Raw genomic sequence first — 20,048 nt, 5'->3', positions numbered from 1 at the left:
CTCCTCATTGGATTTTTCATGTTCAAAGTTGCAGAAGCCAGATTACAAGCTCATTTTGGTTCAACTTCAGCAACTGTGCATTGCATTGCCATGTAATGTGATGCAATGCTATCTTTCTAGCTCTCCCTTTTTACTTCCTTTTGGATAAACAGACATATTAGGCAAGCATTTTGGAGCTTTCACCTAAATAACTACAGGTGGTGAGATAAGCTGCACAATATAATTGACCTTTCAGTATATTGTTGCACACACACCATCTATTTAGCAAATGCCCTTGTTATCAACAGCAGCCTTTTAAACTCACCTGAGCTAACAGGTATGTGCGCTGGTTACTCTGCTGCGCTTAAAATTTCTTTTTTGGTTTGCTACAATGCCTTTTCTGAAACGTTGTCTCCTTCTGCTGGAACACTGACTTCTTTCATTTAATGCCTACAGACTATAAAAGAGAACCCAACCCAAAAAGTTTGGTTGATTAGTCTGTGGCATTCTGTTAAACTGTTGCTTATGGCGGTCTCTGTGAGCTTCTCAGCGACATTCAGCCAGCCAGGTATCCTGCCTGCAGTAGATGGAATGTGGCAATGGAACGCTGGCTGCGCGTGTCATAATAGGCTCTGAGCCTTTATATACCTGTGCACAGCAGCAGCCACCTTCAGTCTGCTGCTGGACAGCCAGCAGCAGCAGCAGCAGGAGAGGTATGTAATCAGGAGCCCTCCTGCTAAGGGTAGACAGCTGCTCGTTCCACCCCACCCCCCGCCTTAATTGGTTCTCCTCCCTTCCAACGGTGTTGAGGCGGGTGGGAACAGCAGGGGGTGAAGGTGCTGTGTTTAAAGAGGTGGAGTTATGCAGATCTAAAACGCGTGGATTGCAGCAGCAGCAAGCCGAAAAGTGCAGGCATGTAAGGGATCTAGAGGTTGACAACATGTCTTCTTAACGGGAGTCCAGGAGCTCATCTCCACAAATGGACTTTTCAGGATCCTTGGGTGGCTCCGTAGTTTGAAACCAATTCTGGTTATCGCTTCTCGGCCTTTTGGCTAAGATCAAGTGTAGTATCTGTTCTTATCAGTTTAATATCTGATACGTCCCCTATCTGGGGACCATATATTAAATGGATTTTTAGAACAGGGAGATGGAAAAAGAGCTTGGTCTGTCCACTCCACGCATTGACCTGATATTGCAGTATCTCCAGGACCGGTGCACCCCTTCTTTAATGCAGTTTCTAAAATCAGAAAGAATTGAATTCAATGTTTTTTGTTCATTTTGCTTGTTTGTCGGATTTTGGGATGGACTCTTTGGCTTTGCTTTTCTTCTCCTCATTGGATTTTTCATGTTCAAAGTTGCAGAAGCCAGATTACAAGCTCATTTTGGTTCAACTTCAGCAACTGTGCATTGCATTGCCATGTAATGTGATGCAATGCTATCTTTCTAGCTCTCCCTTTTTACTTCCTTTTGGATAAACAGACATATTAGGCAAGCATTTTGGAGCTTTCACCTAAATAACTACAGGTGGTGAGATAAGCTGCACAATATAATTGACCTTTCAGTATATTGTTGCACACACACCATCTATTTAGCAAATGCCCTTGTTATCAACAGCAGCCTTTTAAACTCACCTGAGCTAACAGGTATGTGCGCTGGTTACTCTGCTGCGCTTAAAATTTCTTTTTTGGTTTGCTACAATGCCTTTTCTGAAACGTTGTCTCCTTCTGCTGGAACACTGACTTCTTTCATTTAATGCCTGCAGACTATAAAAGAGAACCCAACCCAAAAAGTTTGGTTGATTAGTCTGTGGCATTCTGTTAAACTGTTGCTTATGGCGGTCTCTGTGAGCTTCTCAGCGACATTCAGCCAGCCAGGTATCCTGCCTGCAGTAGATGGAATGTGGCAATGGAACGCTGGCTGCGCGTGTCATAATAGGCTCTGAGCCTTTATATACCTGTGCACAGCAGCAGCCACCTTCAGTCTGCTGCTGGACAGCCAGCAGCAGCAGCAGCAGGAGAGGTATGTAATCAGGAGCCCTCCTGCTAAGGGTAGACAGCTGCTCGTTCCACCCCACCCCCCGCCTTAATTGGTTCTCCTCCCTTCCAACGGTGTTGAGGCGGGTGGGAACAGCAGGGGGTGAAGGTGCTGTGTTTAAAGAGGTGGAGTTATGCAGATCTAAAACGCGTGGATTGCAGCAGCAGCAAGCCGAAAAGTGCAGGCATGTAAGGGATCTAGAGGTTGACAACATGTCTTCTTAACGGGAGTCCAGGAGCTCATCTCCACAAATGGACTTTTCAGGATCCTTGGGTGGCTCCGTAGTTTGAAACCAATTCTGGTTATCGCTTCTCGGCCTTTTGGCTAAGATCAAGTGTAGTATCTGTTCTTATCAGTTTAATATCTGATACGTCCCCTATCTGGGGACCATATATTAAATGGATTTTTAGAACAGGGAGATGGAAAAAGAGCTTGCTCTGTCCACTCCACGCATTGACCTGGTATTGCAGTATCTCCAGGACCGGTGCACCCCTTCTTTAATGCAGTTTCTAAAATCAGAAAGAATTGAATTCAATGTTTTTTGTTCATTTTGCTTGTTTGTCGGATTTTGGGATGGACTCTTTGGCTTTGCTTTTCTTCTCCTCATTGGATTTTTCATGTTCAAAGTTGCAGAAGCCAGATTACAAGCTCATTTTGCTTCAACTTCAGCAACTGTGCATTGCATTGCCATGTAATGTGATGCAATGCTATCTTTCTAGCTCTCCCTTTTTACTTCCTTTTGGATAAACAGACATATTAGGCAAGCATTTTGGAGCTTTCACCTAAATAACTACAGGTGGTGAGATAAGCTGCACAATATAATTGACCTTTCAGTATATTGTTGCACACACACCATCTATTTAGCAAATGCCCTTGTTATCAACAGCAGCCTTTTAAACTCACCTGAGCTAACAGGTATGTGCGCTGGTTACTCTGCTGCGCTTAAAATTTCTTTTTTGGTTTGCTACAATGCCTTTTCTGAAACGTTGTCTCCTTCTGCTGGAACACTGACTTCTTTCATTTAATGCCTGCAGACTATAAAAGAGAACCCAACCCAAAAAGTTTGGTTGATTAGTCTGTGGCATTCTGTTAAACTGTTGCTTATGGCGGTCTCTGTGAGCTTCTCAGCGACATTCAGCCAGCCAGGTATCCTGCCTGCAGTAGATGGAATGTGGCAATGGAACGCTGGCTGCGCGTGTCATAATAGGCTCTGAGCCTTTATATACCTGTGCACAGCAGCAGCCACCTTCAGTCTGCTGCTGGACAGCCAGCAGCAGCAGCAGCAGGAGAGGTATGTAATCAGGAGCCCTCCTGCTAAGGGTAGACAGCTGCTCGTTCCACCCCACCCCCGCCTTAATTGGTTCTCCTCCCTTCCAACGGTGTTGAGGCGGGTGGGAACAGCAGGGGGTGAAGGTGCTGTGTTTAAAGAGGTGGAGTTATGCAGATCTAAAACGCGTGGATTGCAGCAGCAGCAAGCCGAAAAGTGCAGGCATGTAAGGGATCTAGAGGTTGACAACATGTCTTCTTAACGGGAGTCCAGGAGCTCATCTCCACAAATGGACTTTTCAGGATCCTTGGGTGGCTCCGTAGTTTGAAACCAATTCTGGTTATCGCTTCTCGGCCTTTTGGCTAAGATCAAGTGTAGTATCTGTTCTTATATATTTATTTAATTTCTTTGTCACTGTGTGTCCACTTATTCACGTGTGTTACGTCCTACTAGGATTTTGTCGGGATGCGGTTCCCTTACGGGTTCCTCTCTTGGCAGGTCTAGGGGGGGAGTGTGTGGCCATCAGGTTCCGCTCCCCCCTGAACCCCCCTGGCTCTCCTCTTTCGGGAGGAGAGCGTTGTTGGCTCCCCTCTTCCGGGAGGGGAGCACAGTCTTTGGCTCCCAGTGCCTTGCTCGGGTGAGAACTCGGGCAGGTGCTGGGGGTAAGATTGGGTCGCCTCTGGCTTCGGCTGGAGGTGGCTTTTTGTCCCTGTTCCTCGCTGTGGCCTTTTGGCTCGGAGGGACGGGGAATGGTTTGGGGGACCCTTCTCCTTTTGGAGAGGGTTTCAAGAAGACCAGCATCCTAGTGCACTTTTTTTGTGGCACTTGTCACTTTTTTAAGCGCACTCGGGTTTTGTACACGAATTCGGGCTTTCAAAAAAAAAAAAAAAAAATCTGTTCTTATCAGTTTAATATCTGATACGTCCCCTATCTGGGGACCATATAGTAAATGGATTTTTAGAACAGGGAGATGGAAAAAGAGCTTGCTCTGTCCACTCCACGCATTGACCTGGTATTGCAGTATCTCCAGGACCGGTGCACCCCTTCTTTAATGCAGTTTCTAAAATCAGAAAGAATTGAATTCAATGTTTTTTGTTCATTTTGCTTGTTTGTCGGATTTTGGGATGGACTCTTTGGCTTTGCTTTTCTTCTCCTCATTGGATTTTTCATGTTCAAAGTTGCAGAAGCCAGATTACAAGCTCATTTTGGTTCAACTTCAGCAACTGTGCATTGCATTGCCATGTAATGTGATGCAATGCTATCTTTCTAGCTCTCCCTTTTTACTTCCTTTTGGATAAACAGACATATTAGGCAAGCATTTTGGAGCTTTCACCTAAATAACTACAGGTGGTGAGATAAGCTGCACAATATAATTGACCTTTCAGTATATTGTTGCACACACACCATCTATTTAGCAAATGCCCTTGTTATCAACAGCAGCCTTTTAAACTCACCTGAGCTAACAGGTATGTGCGCTGGTTACTCTGCTGCGCTTAAAATTTCTTTTTTGGTTTGCTACAATGCCTTTTCTGAAACGTTGTCTCCTTCTGCTGGAACACTGACTTCTTTCATTTAATGCCTGCAGACTATAAAAGAGAACCCAACCCAAAAAGTTTGGTTGATTAGTCTGTGGCATTCTGTTAAACTGTTGCTTATGGCGGTCTCTGTGAGCTTCTCAGCGACATTCAGCCAGCCAGGTATCCTGCCTGCAGTAGATGGAATGTGGCAATGGAACGCTGGCTGCGCGTGTCATAATAGGCTCTGAGCCTTTATATACCTGTGCACAGCAGCAGCCACCTTCAGTCTGCTGCTGGACAGCCAGCAGCAGCAGCAGCAGGAGAGGTATGTAATCAGGAGCCCTCCTGCTAAGGGTAGACAGCTGCTCGTTCCACCCCACCCCCCGCCTTAATTGGTTCTCCTCCCTTCCAACGGTGTTGAGGCGGGTGGGAACAGCAGGGGGTGAAGGTGCTGTGTTTAAAGAGGTGGAGTTATGCAGATCTAAAACGCGTGGATTGCAGCAGCAGCAAGCCGAAAAGTGCAGGCATGTAAGGGATCTAGAGGTTGACAACATGTCTTCTTAACGGGAGTCCAGGAGCTCATCTCCACAAATGGACTTTTCAGGATCCTTGGGTGGCTCCGTAGTTTGAAACCAATTCTGGTTATCGCTTCTCGGCCTTTTGGCTAAGATCAAGTGTAGTATCTGTTCTTAAAAGAACACAAGAGCTACGATCTACACTTGACGAGAGCGATCGAACTCGGAAGGAGAAGAGCTTCGGAGCCCAGCTGACATCGGAGAAGGAAGGCGGATATCGGTGGGAGGAAGAAGCTCTAAAGAATCCAGAAGAAGACGAAGACTCGGAGAAGAATCGGGCTGTCCTGTGGAATCTTCGAGGAAGAAAATCATCGAGACAAAGACCTTTCGGGGAATTTGTCCAGAACACGACGGGAGAAGAATCTGCATAGCTCCACCCATTCCGGGAAAAGTTCCAGATCCAGCTCCAAGAAGTAACTGCAGGAGGAAAGCCATGGCAAGCGCTGCGAGGAAGGCCGAAAAGAAGAGCCTGGAGCAGGGGACAGCCAGGAGGGCCCAGCCAGGAGCCGATTCTGACCCCAAGGACTCTGCCTCCACGACTGGCCAGCAGAAGGGACCCCAGAAGCCCCGCCACGAAGCTCCAGCCCTGGAGCCATGGATGCGGCAGACGGTGGCCCTGAAGCTGAAGGAAGTGGATGGGAGGGTGCCGGACATGTCCTCGGACGTGTTCTGCCAGAAGATGCTGCTGGATCGAGGCTTCTCCAGGTCGGACACCCTCAGCATCCAGACCTTCTTGACGGGGATCTTCTTCGTCACCTTCGCCACTGTGAACACCTGCAGGAGGTTCTGGGAAATGGTAAGCGCAAAAGGACCAGATAATTCTTTCTCTGCCTTTACAGGTAGCTGCCCTATCCAGAGGGACGAAAGGAGGATCACGGTCTCCATGCGCAACCCGCACACCCCAGGCCAAGACATCTGTACCTTCCTGAGACGCTTCTGTTTGGTTGTGAAGGAACCTTCTCACATCCTGAATGGACTCGGCTTCTGGACAGGTAAGTGGTCGGTGACCGTTAGACTTCACAGGGACCTGGCGTACTCAGACGGACTTCGGCACCTGCCCCCGACATTCTCCCTGAGCAACTCCTACGGCCTCATCTATTACCCGGACATGCCGTGGAACTGCAGGAGATGCAGCAAGAACGGCCACGAGATGAAGGACTGCAAGGAGGATGCCTGCAGGATTTGTCGAGTGACGGGACACAGCTCGAAGGACTGCCCGAAGAAGACGTCCTGCAACCTGTGTGGGCTGGCGGCTCATCTGTACAAGGATTGCCCCAAGCGTGAGAGATCCTGGGCATCGGTGGTTGCGACGACCCCAGCTACGGAGGACAAGGCCCCGATGACCAGGCCTGTGAAGGTCAAGGACGCGACGACCAAGGCCCCAGCGGCCAAGGCCGAGACGACCAAGGCCAAAGCGGTCAAGGAGTCGGTGGCCAAAGCCCCAGCGACGGTCCCAGCAGCTCCGAAGCAGAAGAAAAAGTCAAAGGAGGGTAAGAGTTCTGTCACCCCTCTCTCGATCCCTCCCCCTGCCACCCCCGTCCAATCCCCCCCCACCCCGGCCACCCCTGCTGAGGATTCCACTTCCTCTTCCTCCTTCCCCTACTCCTCAGCAGGTGTCCTTTCCCCTGCCCCGGCAGCCACTCTCCCTCCCCAGACCATGGTAGCGGTGGAATTAACCTTTCCTCCACCCGCCGCTATCTATTCCGAGGAGGATTTTCCCCTTCTTGTCTCCCCAGTTCCAACCCGGGGAAAGAGGAAGGTGGAGGACAGCCCTGCTACTGAATCCTCCAAAAAGAAGATTCTGGATTTCGTAGGCGAAAAGGAGGATACCCTCCCTGAGCCAGAAGAGATGGAGCACATGGTTGAGACCCTGGTGGCCGAGCCAGAAGAGGAGGAACTGGTGGTCGCCGAGATCGAGGCCGCGCTGCTTGACCAGATGGAGGAAGAGGGCCTGCTGGTGATCCCGTCACCAGCAGTCAACACCGACGAGGGACCACCCGACCGGAGTGGTAACTAAGGTGTATTGCCTGCGCTAACTTTTTCTTTTTTCCCTACATGATGGCTAATATTAACTTATTTTCCATTAATGTCAGGAGCATCAAGGACAAGTTCAGACGTCAGACTATTTATGCCTTCCTTACTTCCCAGTTGTGTGATGTTTATATGTTGCAGGAATGTTCCCTTCCCTCCTCTAGGTCCTTCAAACATCTGGCCAGGGAGTGGTCCCACGGTCCATCCTACTGGTCCGGTGGGGGTGACTGCAAGTCTGCGGGGGTCGCAATTCTGATCAGGGGGGGCGCATTCACGCTTGAGTCCGTCCAGGAGCTCATCTGCGGCAGGGCTCTTGTTGTAGATGGCAACTGGGCGGGAGAACCTGTCAGGTTCATCAACGTGTATGCGTCCCCACTGAAGAATGAGCGTTTGGAGCTTTTCCAGACCCTGCGGCTTCAGCTTGCCACCACCAGGACCTTAGTGATGGCCGGGGATTTCAACTGCCCCATCGAGGAGGATGGTCGTAGTTCTGGCACATCTGCCAAGTTGGACATCACGTCCAAGCTGCTCATCGAGATGGTAACCGAGGCCTCTCTTCAGGACGTGGTGGGCTCCATGGGGAGAGGCTCCACGAACTATTCGTGGAGCCGACCCGATGGCTCACTCCGCTCCAGGATTGACTTTGTGTTCACCTCTCGGGCAGTCAGGCAGAGTAGGCACTCGATGGTCTCCTGCTTCTTCTCCGACCACAGAGCCATTCACTTACAAGGTGTCCTCGGCGACGGTTTTCCGTCCGGCCCCGGCTCCTGGAAGCTGAATTGTGCTCTGCTGGCTCAGGATGAAGTCGTGGAGGAGCTGAGAGCAGCCTACGCAATGTGGCAGTCCTACAAGGGTAGCTTCCAAACAGTCTCTGATTGGTGGGAATATGTTAAACTTGAGTTTCGCTGTTTCTTTCAGGCCAAGGGTCGACAACAGGCGTGTGAGAAGAGGAGGGACTTCAGAGGGCTGCAGCGCGAGCTGCGGTCGCTGCAGGACCTTCTTCACTGCGGCTGGGACGTGAGGGAGGAGCTGGAGGAGACCAAGAAGAGCCTGAAAAGGCACTTTGAGGAGGAGTCCAAGCGAATCGTCTTCCGTTCCAAAGTGGAGAATCTGGAGAAGGGTGAGAAATGTAACTCATTCTTTTTCAGGAAACTTCATGCCGGTCACACGCCCCTGAACGAGCTGCGAGACGAGAGCGGAAACATGCGACGTGGGAAGGAGGACGTGATGAGGGTCGTCAGCGACTTCTACAGCGAACTCTACTCCCACAAGACTACCGACCCCGACGCTGCTGATAAGTTCCTGTCAGGTATCACTAACCATCTTGATCCTGCAGGCACGGCAGCCTTGGACAAACCTCTGATGGTGGGCGAATTGCTCTCTGCCGCTAAATCCTTTAGGACCGGCAGGACCCCGGGCAGTGATGGTCTTCCAGCGGAGCTCTATGTAGCGCTGGGAGACCTCATCTGTCCGGACCTGTTGGACCTGTACGAGGAGATGGTGGTGGAGGGTAGAATGCCTCCATCTTTGAGGGAAGGAATGGTCACGATCCTGTACAAGCGGAAGGGAGAGAGGTGCGACCTGAGGAATTGGCGTCCCATCACTCTGCTCAACGTGGACTACAAGATCCTGGCCAAGACGATGGCGACACGACTTAAGACGGTCATCGGACGGATCATCCACCCGGACCAGACCTGCGGCATCCCTGGACGTCGCATCGCAGACAGCCTCGCTCTCGTGCGGGACACGGTCGAGTACATCAAGGTCCGCCGCGCACACGCGGCCCTGGTCTCCTTGGATCAGGAGAAGGCCTTCGACCGGGTTTCCCACGAGTTCATGGGCCGAGCTCTGCACCGGTTAGGTTTGGGTAACATGTTTTGTTCGTATGTCCGTCTGATGTATTTTGATATCCACAGCTCGGTGTTGGTGAACGGCTGGAAGACTGACCCCTTCCCTGTCCTCTCTGGGGTCAGACAAGGCTGCCCTCTATCACCTCTTCTTTTTGTTTGTGTTATAGAACTCTTCGCAGAGGCTATCCGGCAGAATGGAGAGATCAGAGGGATCACCGCACCGGGTCCGGGACGACACGAGGTCAAGTGCTCGCTCTACATGGACGACGTCACCGTCTTCTGCGCTGATCGTGGTTCAGTCGACGCCCTCGTCCAGACGTGTGAGAGGTTCGGTCGGGCTTCAGGGGCCAAAGTCAACTGCAGGAAGTCGGAAGCCATGCTCTTCGGGGATTGGCAGCCGGCCTCCTCTGCCCCCTTCCCCTTCAACATTCAACCGGATTTCCTCAAGGTGCTGGGAGTCTGGTTCAGGAAGGAAGGAGCGGCCCTCAAGTCCTGGCAAGAACGCTTGGCCAAGGTGAAGCAACGGATCGGACTCTGGAGCCTCAGACACCTCACTTGTGAGGGTAAGGCACTCGTCCTGCGTAATGAGGTCCTGCCCGTCTTGCAGTACACGGCGCAGGCCTGGCCCCCACACGTCACTGTGTGCAGGGCCATTACCAAGACAGTGTTTCACTTTGTCTGGGGATCCAAGATGGACAGAGTCAGGCGGGCCGTCATGTACAAGGAGCCTCGCAAGGGTGGGAAGGGCGTTCCAGATATCCCCACCCTCCTGCGATCCTCTTTTGTGTGTGATTGTGTCCGCCGGACTTTGCAAGTCAAGAATGGCTCCGCGGGCAGGTCCATGTCTCACTTCTTCCTGCTTCCTCTTTGGAGGCGACTCGGCTGGGACAAGTGGGACAGCTCCTTCCCCTACAACTGGACGACGCCATGGTTCTACGGAGACGTCGTTCGATTTGTGGGGGAGCATCAACTGGAGGGACTCAAGCCCGACTTGTGGAAGCCCAAAACTATCCACAAGCTAATCAGAGCCAAGGATGACGTGGAGAACATCACAGGACTTCACCAGGACACGCTGGAGACTGTGTGGACAAATGTGTCGTCTGACAGGCTGACCAACGGGCACAAGGACTTGTCGTGGATGGCGATTCAGGGCGGACTGCCCGTCCGGTCATTCATGCATGCCCGGAACCTGTGCAAGACCCGGTACTGCCCAAGGTGCCCCTTCGTGGAGGAAACATCTTTGCACACTTTTTGGGACTGCGGATTTGCACAGCGCCTATTGACTGCACTTGAGGACGACCTGAGGAACTCTGTCCCCAGGGCGAGCCTATCGCACCATTCTGTGCTTTATGGACTATTCCCTGGGGTTCATACCGTCGGAGCCATCCAGGAGGCTTGGCGCCTTATGAACTGCTTCAAGGATGCCGTTTGGGTCGCCAGGAACCGGCTCATCTTGAGGAGGGAGAGGATGTCCATCCAGGACTGCCGCAGGCTGATCCACAGCCTGCTCAGAGACTATTCCATCATGGACGGTCCGGAGGACGAGGATGAGGACTAAACCCCTCCTCCCCCTCTCCCCTTATGTGTCTTGTCTTTCAATAAAGCTTCGGGCCTGTGATTTTCCCCTCCCCATCCCCTTTTTCCCAATCCCTATCCCTTATCACGGTTCGTCGTACTGTATTGATTGACATGCTTTTTCTTTCAGATTGAGTGTTTTGTGTAGCATAGGGGTGCGATTTGTCTAGTTAGTGCGTCGTATCCTCATGCTATGTAAATATGATGTAGAATTCTGTGTGTACTGGGCTGCGGCACTGTACACTGTCTGTTAACTTATTTTTTGTGCTAATAAAAGATATATTCAATCAAAAAATCTGTTCTTATCAGTTTAATATCTGATACGTCCCCTATCTGGGGACCATATATTAAATGGATTTTTAGAACAGGGAGATGGAAAAAGAGCTTGCTCTGTCCACTCCACGCATTGACCTGGTATTGCAGTATCTCCAGGACCGGTGCACCCCTTCTTTAATGCAGTTTCTAAAATCAGAAAGAATTGAATTCAATGTTTTTTGTTCATTTTGCTTGTTTGTCGGATTTTGGGATGGACTCTTTGGCTTTGCTTTTCTTCTCCTCATTGGATTTTTCATGTTCAAAGTTACAGAAGCCAGATTACAAGCTCATTTTGGTTCAACTTCAGCAACTGTGCATTGCATTGCCATGTAATGTGATGCAATGCTATCTTTCTAGCTCTCCCTTTTTACTTCCTTTTGGATAAACAGACATATTAGGCAAGCATTTTGAAGCTTTCACCTAAATAACTACAGGTGGTGAGATAAGCTGCACAATATAATTGACCTTTCAGTATATTGTTGCACACACACCATCTATTTAGCAAATGCCCTTGTTATCAACAGCAGCCTTTTAAACTCACCTGAGCTAACAGGTATGTGCGCTGGTTACTCTGCTGCGCTTAAAATTTCTTTGTTGGTTTGCTACAATGCCTTTTCTGAAACGTTGTCTCCTTCTGCTGGAACACTGACTTCTTTAATTTAATGCCTGCAGACTATAAAAGAGAACCCAACCCAAAAAGTTTGGTTGATTAGTCTGTGGCATTCTGTTAAACTGTTGCTTATGGCGGTCTCTGTGAGCTTCTCAGCGACATTCAGCCAGCCAGGTATCCTGCCTGCAGTAGATGGAATGTGGCAATGGAACGCTGGCTGCGCGTGTCATAATAGGCTCTGAGCCTTTATATACCTGTGCACAGCAGCAGCCACCTTCAGTCTGCTGCTGGACAGCCAGCAGCAGCAGCAACAGGAGAGGTATGTAATCAGGAGCCCTCCTGCTAAGGGTAGAGAGCTGCTCGTTCCACCCCACCCCCCGCCTTAATTGGTTCTCCTCCCTTCCAACGGTGTTGAGGCGGGTGGGAACAGCAGGGGGTGAAGGTGCTGTGTTTAAAGAGGTGGAGTTATGCAGATCTAAAACGCGTGGATTGCAGCAGCAGCAAGCCGAAAAGTGCAGGCATGTAAGGGATCTAGAGGTTGACAACATGTCTTCTTAACGGGAGTCCAGGAGCTCATCTCCACAAATGGACTTTTCAGGATCCTTGGGTGGCTCCGTAGTTTGAAACCAATTCTGGTTATCGCTTCTCGGCCTTTTGGCTAAGATCAAGTGTAGTATCTGTTCTTATCAGTTTAATATCTGATACGTCCCCTATCTGGGGACCATATATTAAATGGATTTTTAGAACAGGGAGATGGAAAAAGAGCTTGCTCTGTCCACTCCACGCATTGACCTGGTATTGCAGTATCTCCAGGACCGGTGCACCCCTTCTTTAATGCAGTTTCTAAAATCAGAAAGAATTGAATTCAATGTTTTTTGTTCATTTTGCTTGTTTGTCGGATTTTGGGATGGACTCTTTGGCTTTGCTTTTCTTCTCCTCATTGGATTTTTCATGTTCAAAGTTGCAGAAGCCAGATTACAAGCTCATTTTGGTTCAACTTCAGCAACTGTGCATTGCATTGCCATGTAATGTGATGCAATGCTATCTTTCTAGCTCTCCCTTTTTACTTCCTTTTGGATAAACAGACATATTAGGCAAGCATTTTGGAGCTTTCACCTAAATAACTACAGGTGGTGAGATAAGCTGCACAATATAATTGACCTTTCAGTATATTGTTGCACACACACCATCTATTTAGCAAATGCCCTTGTTATCAACAGCAGCCTTTTAAACTCACCTGAGCTAACAGGTATGTGCGCTGGTTACTCTGCTGCGCTTAAAATTTCTTTTTTGGTTTGCTACAATGCCTTTTCTGAAACGTTGTCTCCTTCTGCTGGAACACTGACTTCTTTCATTTAATGCCTGCAGACTATAAAAGAGAACCCAACCCAAAAAGTTTGGTTGATTAGTCTGTGGCATTCTGTTAAACTGTTGCTTATGGCGGTCTCTGTGAGCTTCTCAGCGACATTCAGCCAGCCAGGTATCCTGCCTGCAGTAGATGGAATGTGGCAATGGAACGCTGGCTGCGCGTGTCATAATAGGCTCTGAGCCTTTATATACCTGTGCACAGCAGCAGCCACCTTCAGTCTGCTGCTGGACAGCCAGCAGCAGCAGCAGCAGGAGAGGTATGTAATCAGGAGCCCTCCTGCTAAGGGTAGACAGCTGCTCGTTCCACCCCACCCCCCGCCTTAATTGGTTCTCCTCCCTTCCAACGGTGTTGAGGCGGGTGGGAACAGCAGGGGGTGAAGGTGCTGTGTTTAAAGAGGTGGAGTTATGCAGATCTAAAACGCGTGGATTGCAGCAGCAGCAAGCCGAAAAGTGCAGGCATGTAAGGGATCTAGAGGTTGACAACATGTCTTCTTAACGGGAGTCCAGGAGCTCATCTCCACAAATGGACTTTTCAGGATCCTTGGGTGGCTCCGTAGTTTGAAACCAATTCTGGTTATCGCTTCTCGGCCTTTTGGCTAAGATCAAGTGTAGTATCTGTTCTTATCAGTTTAATATCTGATACGTCCCCTATCTGGGGACCATATATTAAATGGATTTTTAGAACAGGGAGATGGAAAAAGAGCTTGCTCTGTCCACTCCACGCATTGACCTGGTATTGCAGTATCTCCAGGACCGGTGCACCCCTTCTTTAATGCAGTTTCTAAAATCAGAAAGAATTGAATTCAATGTTTTTTGTTCATTTTGCTTGTTTGTCGGATTTTGGGATGGACTCTTTGGCTTTGCTTTTCTTCTCCTCATTGGATTTTTCATGTTCAAAGTTGCAGAAGCCAGATTACAAGCTCATTTTGGTTCAACTTCAGCAACTGTGCATTGCATTGCCATGTAATGTGATGCAATGCTATCTTTCTAGCTCTCCCTTTTTACTTCCTTTTGGATAAACAGACATATTAGGCAAGCATTTTGGAGCTTTCACCTAAATAACTACAGGTGGTGAGATAAGCTGCACAATATAATTGACCTTTCAGTATATTGTTGCACACACACCATCTATTTAGCAAATGCCCTTGTTATCAACAGCAGCCTTTTAAACTCACCTGAGCTAACAGGTATGTGCGCTGGTTACTCTGCTGCGCTTAAAATTTCTTTTTTGGTTTGCTACAATGCCTTTTCTGAAACGTTGTCTCCTTCTGCTGGAACACTGACTTCTTTCATTTAATGCCTGCAGACTATAAAAGAGAACCCAACCCAAAAAGTTTGGTTGATTAGTCTGTGGCATTCTGTTAAACTGTTGCTTATGGCGGTCTCTGTGAGCTTCTCAGCGACATTCAGCCAGCCAGGTATCCTGCCTGCAGTAGATGGAATGTGGCAATGGAACGCTGGCTGCGCGTGTCATAATAGGCTCTGAGCCTTTATATACCTGTGCACAGCAGCAGCCACCTTCAGTCTGCTGCTGGACAGCCAGCAGCAGCAGCAGCAGGAGAGGTATGTAATCAGGAGCCCTCCTGCTAAGGGTAGACAGCTGCTCGTTCCACCCCACCCCCCGCCTTAATTGGTTCTCCTCCCTTCCAACGGTGTTGAGGCGGGTGGGAACAGCAGGGGGTGAAGGTGCTGTGTTTAAAGAGGTGGAGTTATGCAGATCTAAAACGCGTGGATTGCAGCAGCAGCAAGCCGAAAAGTGCAGGCATGTAAGGGATCTAGAGGTTGACAACATGTCTTCTTAACGGGAGTCCAGGAGCTCATCTCCACAAATGGACTTTTCAGGATCCTTGGGTGGCTCCGTAGTTTGAAACCAATTCTGGTTATCGCTTCTCGGCCTTTTGGCTAAGATCAAGTGTAGTATCTGTTCTTATCAGTTTAATATCTGATACGTCCCCTATCTGGGGACCATATATTAAATGGATTTTTAGAACAGGGAGATGGAAAAAGAGCTTGCTCTGTCCACTCCACGCATTGACCTGGTATTGCAGTATCTCCAGGACCGGTGCACCCCTTCTTTAATGCAGTTTCTAAAATCAGAAAGAATTGAATTCAATGTTTTTTGTTCATTTTGCTTGTTTGTCGGATTTTGGGATGGACTCTTTGGCTTTGCTTTTCTTCTCCTCATTGGATTTTTCATGTTCAAAGTTGCAGAAGCCAGATTACAAGCTCATTTTGGTTCAACTTCAGCAACTGTGCATTGCATTGCCATGTAATGTGATGCAATGCTATCTTTCTAGCTCTCCCTTTTTACTTCCTTTTGGATAAACAGACATATTAGGCAAGTATTTTGGAGCTTTCACCTAAATAACTACAGGTGGTGAGATAAGCTGCACAATATAATTGACCTTTCAGTATATTGTTGCACACACACCATCTATTTAGCAAATGCCCTTGTTATCAACAGCAGCCTTTTAAACTCACCTGAGCTAACAGGTATGTGCGCTGGTTACTCTGCTGCGCTTAAAATTTCTTTTTTGGTTTGCTACAATGCCTTTTCTGAAACGTTGTCTCCTTCTGCTGGAACACTGACTTCTTTCATTTAATGCCTGCAGACTATAAAAGAGAACCCAACCCAAAAAGTTTGGTTGATTAGTCTGTGGCATTCTGTTAAACTGTTGCTTATGGCGGTCTCTGTGAGCTTCTCAGCGACATTCAGCCAGCCAGGTATCCTGCCTGCAGTAGATGGAATGTGGCAATGGAACGCTGGCTGCGCGTGTCATAATAGGCTCTGAGCCTTTATATACCTGTGCACAGCAGCAGCCACCTTCAGTCTGCTGCTGGACAGCCAGCAGCAGCAGCAGCAGGAGAGGTATGTAATCAGGAGCCCTCCTGCTAAGGGTAGACAGCTGCTCGTTCCACCCCACCCCCCGCCTTAATTGGTTCTCCTCCCTTCCAACGGTGTTGAGGCGGGTGGGAACAGCAGGGGGTGAAGGTGCTGTGTTTAAAGAGGTGGAGTTATGCAGATCTAAAACGCGTGGATTGCAGCAGCAGCAAGCCGAAAAGTGCAGGCATGTAAGGGATCTAGAGGTTGACAACATGTCTTCTTAACGGGAGTCCAGGAGCTCATCTCCACAAATGGACTTTTCAGGATCCTTGGGTGGCTCCGTAGTTTGAAACCAATTCTGGTTATCGCTTCTCGGCCTTTTGGCTAAGATCAAGTGTAGTATCTGTTCTTATCAGTTTAATATCTGATACGTCCCCTATCTGGGGACCATATATTAAATGGATTTTTAGAACAGGGAGATGGAAAAAGAGCTTGCTCTGTCCACTCCACGCATTGACCTGGTATTGCAGTATCTCCAGGACCGGTGCACCCCTTCTTTAATGCAGTTTCTAAAATCAGAAAGAATTGAATTCAATGTTTTTTGTTCATTTTGCTTGTTTGTCGGATTTTGGGATGGACTCTTTGGCTTTGCTTTTCTTCTCCTCATTGGATTTTTCATGTTCAAAGTTGCAGAAGCCAGATTACAAGCTCATTTTGGTTCAACTTCAGCAACTGTGCATTGCATTGCCATGTAATGTGATGCAATGCTATCTTTCTAGCTCTCCCTTTTTACTTCCTTTTGGATAAACAGACATATTAGGCAAGCATTTTGGAGCTTTCACCTAAATAACTACAGGTGGTGAGATAAGCTGCACAATATAATTGACCTTTCAGTATATTGTTGCACACACACCATCTATTTAGCAAATGCCCTTGTTATCAACAGCAGCCTTTTAAACTCACCTGAGCTAACAGGTATGTGCGCTGGTTACTCTGCTGCGCTTAAAATTTCTTTTTTGGTTTGCTACAATGCCTTTTCTGAAACGTTGTCTCCTTCTGCTGGAACACTGACTTCTTTCATTTAATGCCTGCAGACTATAAAAGAGAACCCAACCCAAAAAGTTTGGTTGATTAGTCTGTGGCATTCTGTTAAACTGTTGCTTATGGCGGTCTCTGTGAGCTTCTCAGCGACATTCAGCCAGCCAGGTATCCTGCCTGCAGTAGATGGAATGTGGCAATGGAACGCTGGCTGCACGTGTCATAATAGGCTCTGAGCCTTTATATACCTGTGCACAGCAGCAGCCACCTTCAGTCTGCTGCTGGACAGCCAGCAGCAGCAGCAGCAGGAGAGGTATGTAATCAGGAGCCCTCCTGCTAAGGGTAGACAGCTGCTCGTTCCACCCCACCCCCCGCCTTAATTGGTTCTCCTCCCTTCCAACGGTGTTGAGGCGGGTGGGAACAGCAGGGGGTGAAGGTGCTGTGTTTAAAGAGGTGGAGTTATGCAGATCTAAAACGCGTGGATTGCAGCAGCAGCAAGCCGAAAAGTGCAGGCATGTAAGGGATCTAGAGGTTGACAACATGTCTTCTTAACGGGAGTCCAGGAGCTCATCTCCACAAATGGACTTTTCAGGATCCTTGGGTGGCTCCGTAGTTTGAAACCAATTCTGGTTATCGCTTCTCGGCCTTTTGGCTAAGATCAAGTGTAGTATCTGTTCTTATCAGTTTAATATTTGATACGTCCCCTATCTGGGGACCATATATTAAATGGATTTTTAGAACAGGGAGATGGAAAAAGAGCTTGCTCTGTCCACTCCACGCATTGACCTGGTATTGCAGTATCTCCAGGACCGGTGCACCCCTTCTTTAATGCAGTTTCTAAAATCAGAAAGAATTGAATTCAATGTTTTTTGTTCATTTTGCTTGTTTGTCGGATTTTGGGATGGACTCTTTGGCTTTGCTTTTCTTCTCCTCATTGGATTTTTCATGTTCAAAGTTGCAGAAGCCAGATTACAAGCTCATTTTGGTTCAACTTCAGCAACTGTGCATTGCATTGCCATGTAATGTGATGCAATGCTATCTTTCTAGCTCTCCCTTTTTACTTCCTTTTGGATAAACAGACATATTAGGCAAGCATTTTGGAGCTTTCACCTAAATAACTACAGGTGGTGAGATAAGCTGCACAATATAATTGACCTTTCAGTATATTGTTGCACACACACCATCTATTTAGCAAATGCCCTTGTTATCAACAACAGCCTTTTAAACTCACCTGAGCTAACAGGTATGTGCGCTGGTTACTGTGCTGCGCTTAAAATTTCTTTTTTGGTTTGCTACAATGCCTTTTCTGAAACGTTGTCTCCTTCTGCTGGAACACTGACTTCTTTCATTTAATGCCCGCAGACTATAAAAGAGAACCCAACCCAAAAAGTTTGGTTGATTAGTCTGTGGCATTCTGTTAAACTGTTGCTTATGGCGGTCTCTGTGAGCTTCTCAGCGACATTCAGCCAGCCAGGTATCCTGCCTGCAGTAGATGGAATGTGGCAATGGAACGCTGGCTGCGCGTGTCATAATAGGCTCTGAGCCTTTATATACCTGTGCACAGCAGCAGCCACCTTCAGTCTGCTGCTGGACAGCCAGCAGCAGCAGCAGCAGGAGAGGTATGTAATCAGGAGCCCTCCTGCTAAGGGTAGACAGCTGCTCGTTCCACCCCACCCCCCGCCTTAATTGGTTCTCCTCCCTTCCAACGGTGTTGAGGCGGGTGGGAACAGCAGGGGGTGAAGGTGCTGTGTTTAAAGAGGTGGAGTTATGCAGATCTAAAACGCGTGGATTGCAGCAGCAGCAAGCCGAAAAGTGCAGGCATGTAAGGGATCTAGAGGTTGACAACATGTCTTCTTAACGGGAGTCCAGGAGCTCATCTCCACAAATGGACTTTTCAGGATCCTTGGGTGGCTCCGTAGTTTGAAACCAATTCTGGTTATCGCTTCTCGGCCTTTTGGCTAAGATCAAGTGTAGTATCTGTTCTTATCAGTTTAATATCTGATACGTCCCCTATCTGGGGACCATATATTAAATGGATTTTTAGAACAGGGAGATGGAAAAAGAGCTTGCTCTGTCCACTCCACGCATTGACCTGGTATTGCAGTATCTCCAGGACCGGTGCACCCCTTCTTTAATGCAGTTTCTAAAATCAGAAAGAATTGAATTCAATGTTTTTTGTTCATTTTGCTTGTTTGTCGGATTTTGGGATGGACTCTTTGGCTTTGCTTTTCTTCTCCTCATTGGATTTTTCATGTTCAAAGTTGCAGAAGCCAGATTACAAGCTCATTTTGGTTCAACTTCAGCAACTGTGCATTGCATTGCCATGTAATGTGATGCAATGCTATCTTTCTAGCTCTCCCTTTTTACTTCCTTTTGGATAAACAGACATATTAGGCAAGTATTTTGGAGCTTTCACCTAAATAACTACAGGTGGTGAGATAAGCTGCACAATATAATTGACCTTTCAGTATATTGTTGCACACACACCATCTATTTAGCAAATGCCCTTGTTATCAACAGCAGCCTTTTAAACTCACCTGAGCTAACAGGTATGTGCGCTGGTTACTCTGCTGCGCTTAAAATTTCTTTTTTGGTTTGCTACAATGCCTTTTCTGAAACGTTGTCTCCTTCTGCTGGAACACTGACTTCTTTCATTTAATGCCCGCAGACTATAAAAGAGAACCCAACCCAAAAAGTTTGGTTGATTAGTCTGTGGCATTCTGTTAAACTGTTGCTTATGGCGGTCTCTGTGAGCTTCTCAGCGACATTCAGCCAGCCAGGTATCCTGCCTGCAGTAGATGGAATGTGGCAATGGAACGCTGGCTGCGCGTGTCATAATAGGCTCTGAGCCTTTATATACCTGTGCACAGCAGCAGCCACCTTCAGTCTGCTGCTGGACAGCCAGCAGCAGCAGCAGCAGGAGAGGTATGTAATCAGGAGCCCTCCTGCTAAGGGTAGACAGCTGCTCGTTCCACCCCACCCCCCGCCTTAATTGGTTCTCCTCCCTTCCAACGGTGTTGAGGCGGGTGGGAACAGCAGGGGGTGAAGGTGCTGTGTTTAAAGAG

The 20,048-nt window shown here is 48.3% G+C and overlaps 10 non-coding genes and 2 pseudogenes across 10 annotated transcripts; all 12 read left to right on the top strand.

Moving 5' to 3' along the window:
- Window positions 1-1,011: 1,011 nt before the first annotated feature.
- On the top strand, window positions 1,012-1,202 carry LOC141227106 (U2 spliceosomal RNA). The gene has a single exon (XR_012294214.1). It is a non-coding gene; the product is annotated as a U2 spliceosomal RNA (small nuclear RNA).
- A 1,115-nt stretch (window positions 1,203-2,317) lies between these two features.
- Window positions 2,318-2,508, top strand: LOC141227645 (U2 spliceosomal RNA). Its single transcript, XR_012294632.1, has one exon. It is a non-coding gene; the product is annotated as a U2 spliceosomal RNA (small nuclear RNA).
- Window positions 2,509-3,622: 1,114 nt separating this feature from the next.
- Window positions 3,623-3,774, top strand: LOC141227284 (U2 spliceosomal RNA; annotated as a pseudogene).
- Window positions 3,775-4,144: 370 nt separating this feature from the next.
- On the top strand, window positions 4,145-4,326 carry LOC141227269 (U2 spliceosomal RNA). Its single transcript, XR_012294342.1, has one exon. It is a non-coding gene; the product is annotated as a U2 spliceosomal RNA (small nuclear RNA).
- A 1,115-nt stretch (window positions 4,327-5,441) lies between these two features.
- Window positions 5,442-5,519, top strand: LOC141227302 (U2 spliceosomal RNA; annotated as a pseudogene).
- A 5,564-nt stretch (window positions 5,520-11,083) lies between these two features.
- On the top strand, window positions 11,084-11,276 carry LOC141227131 (U2 spliceosomal RNA). Its single transcript, XR_012294238.1, has one exon. It is a non-coding gene; the product is annotated as a U2 spliceosomal RNA (small nuclear RNA).
- A 1,115-nt stretch (window positions 11,277-12,391) lies between these two features.
- LOC141227644 (U2 spliceosomal RNA) lies at window positions 12,392-12,582 on the top strand. Its single transcript, XR_012294631.1, has one exon. It is a non-coding gene; the product is annotated as a U2 spliceosomal RNA (small nuclear RNA).
- Window positions 12,583-13,697: 1,115 nt separating this feature from the next.
- Window positions 13,698-13,888, top strand: LOC141227643 (U2 spliceosomal RNA). Its single transcript, XR_012294630.1, has one exon. It is a non-coding gene; the product is annotated as a U2 spliceosomal RNA (small nuclear RNA).
- Window positions 13,889-15,003: 1,115 nt separating this feature from the next.
- On the top strand, window positions 15,004-15,194 carry LOC141227641 (U2 spliceosomal RNA). The gene has a single exon (XR_012294628.1). It is a non-coding gene; the product is annotated as a U2 spliceosomal RNA (small nuclear RNA).
- A 1,115-nt stretch (window positions 15,195-16,309) lies between these two features.
- Window positions 16,310-16,500, top strand: LOC141227640 (U2 spliceosomal RNA). The gene has a single exon (XR_012294627.1). It is a non-coding gene; the product is annotated as a U2 spliceosomal RNA (small nuclear RNA).
- Window positions 16,501-17,615: 1,115 nt separating this feature from the next.
- On the top strand, window positions 17,616-17,806 carry LOC141227031 (U2 spliceosomal RNA). The gene has a single exon (XR_012294143.1). It is a non-coding gene; the product is annotated as a U2 spliceosomal RNA (small nuclear RNA).
- Window positions 17,807-18,921: 1,115 nt separating this feature from the next.
- Window positions 18,922-19,112, top strand: LOC141227639 (U2 spliceosomal RNA). Its single transcript, XR_012294626.1, has one exon. It is a non-coding gene; the product is annotated as a U2 spliceosomal RNA (small nuclear RNA).
- Window positions 19,113-20,048: the final 936 nt, after the last annotated feature.

This window comes from Phyllobates terribilis, unplaced genomic scaffold (assembly GCF_046119375.1).
Source record: "Phyllobates terribilis strain yellow unplaced genomic scaffold, ASM4611937v1 Scaffold_416__1_contigs__length_1633014, whole genome shotgun sequence".
Lineage (NCBI taxonomy): Eukaryota > Metazoa > Chordata > Amphibia > Anura > Dendrobatidae > Phyllobates > Phyllobates terribilis.
The sequence above is the reverse complement of the archived record's forward strand: the minus strand, read 5'-3'. Positions and strand labels throughout refer to the sequence as shown.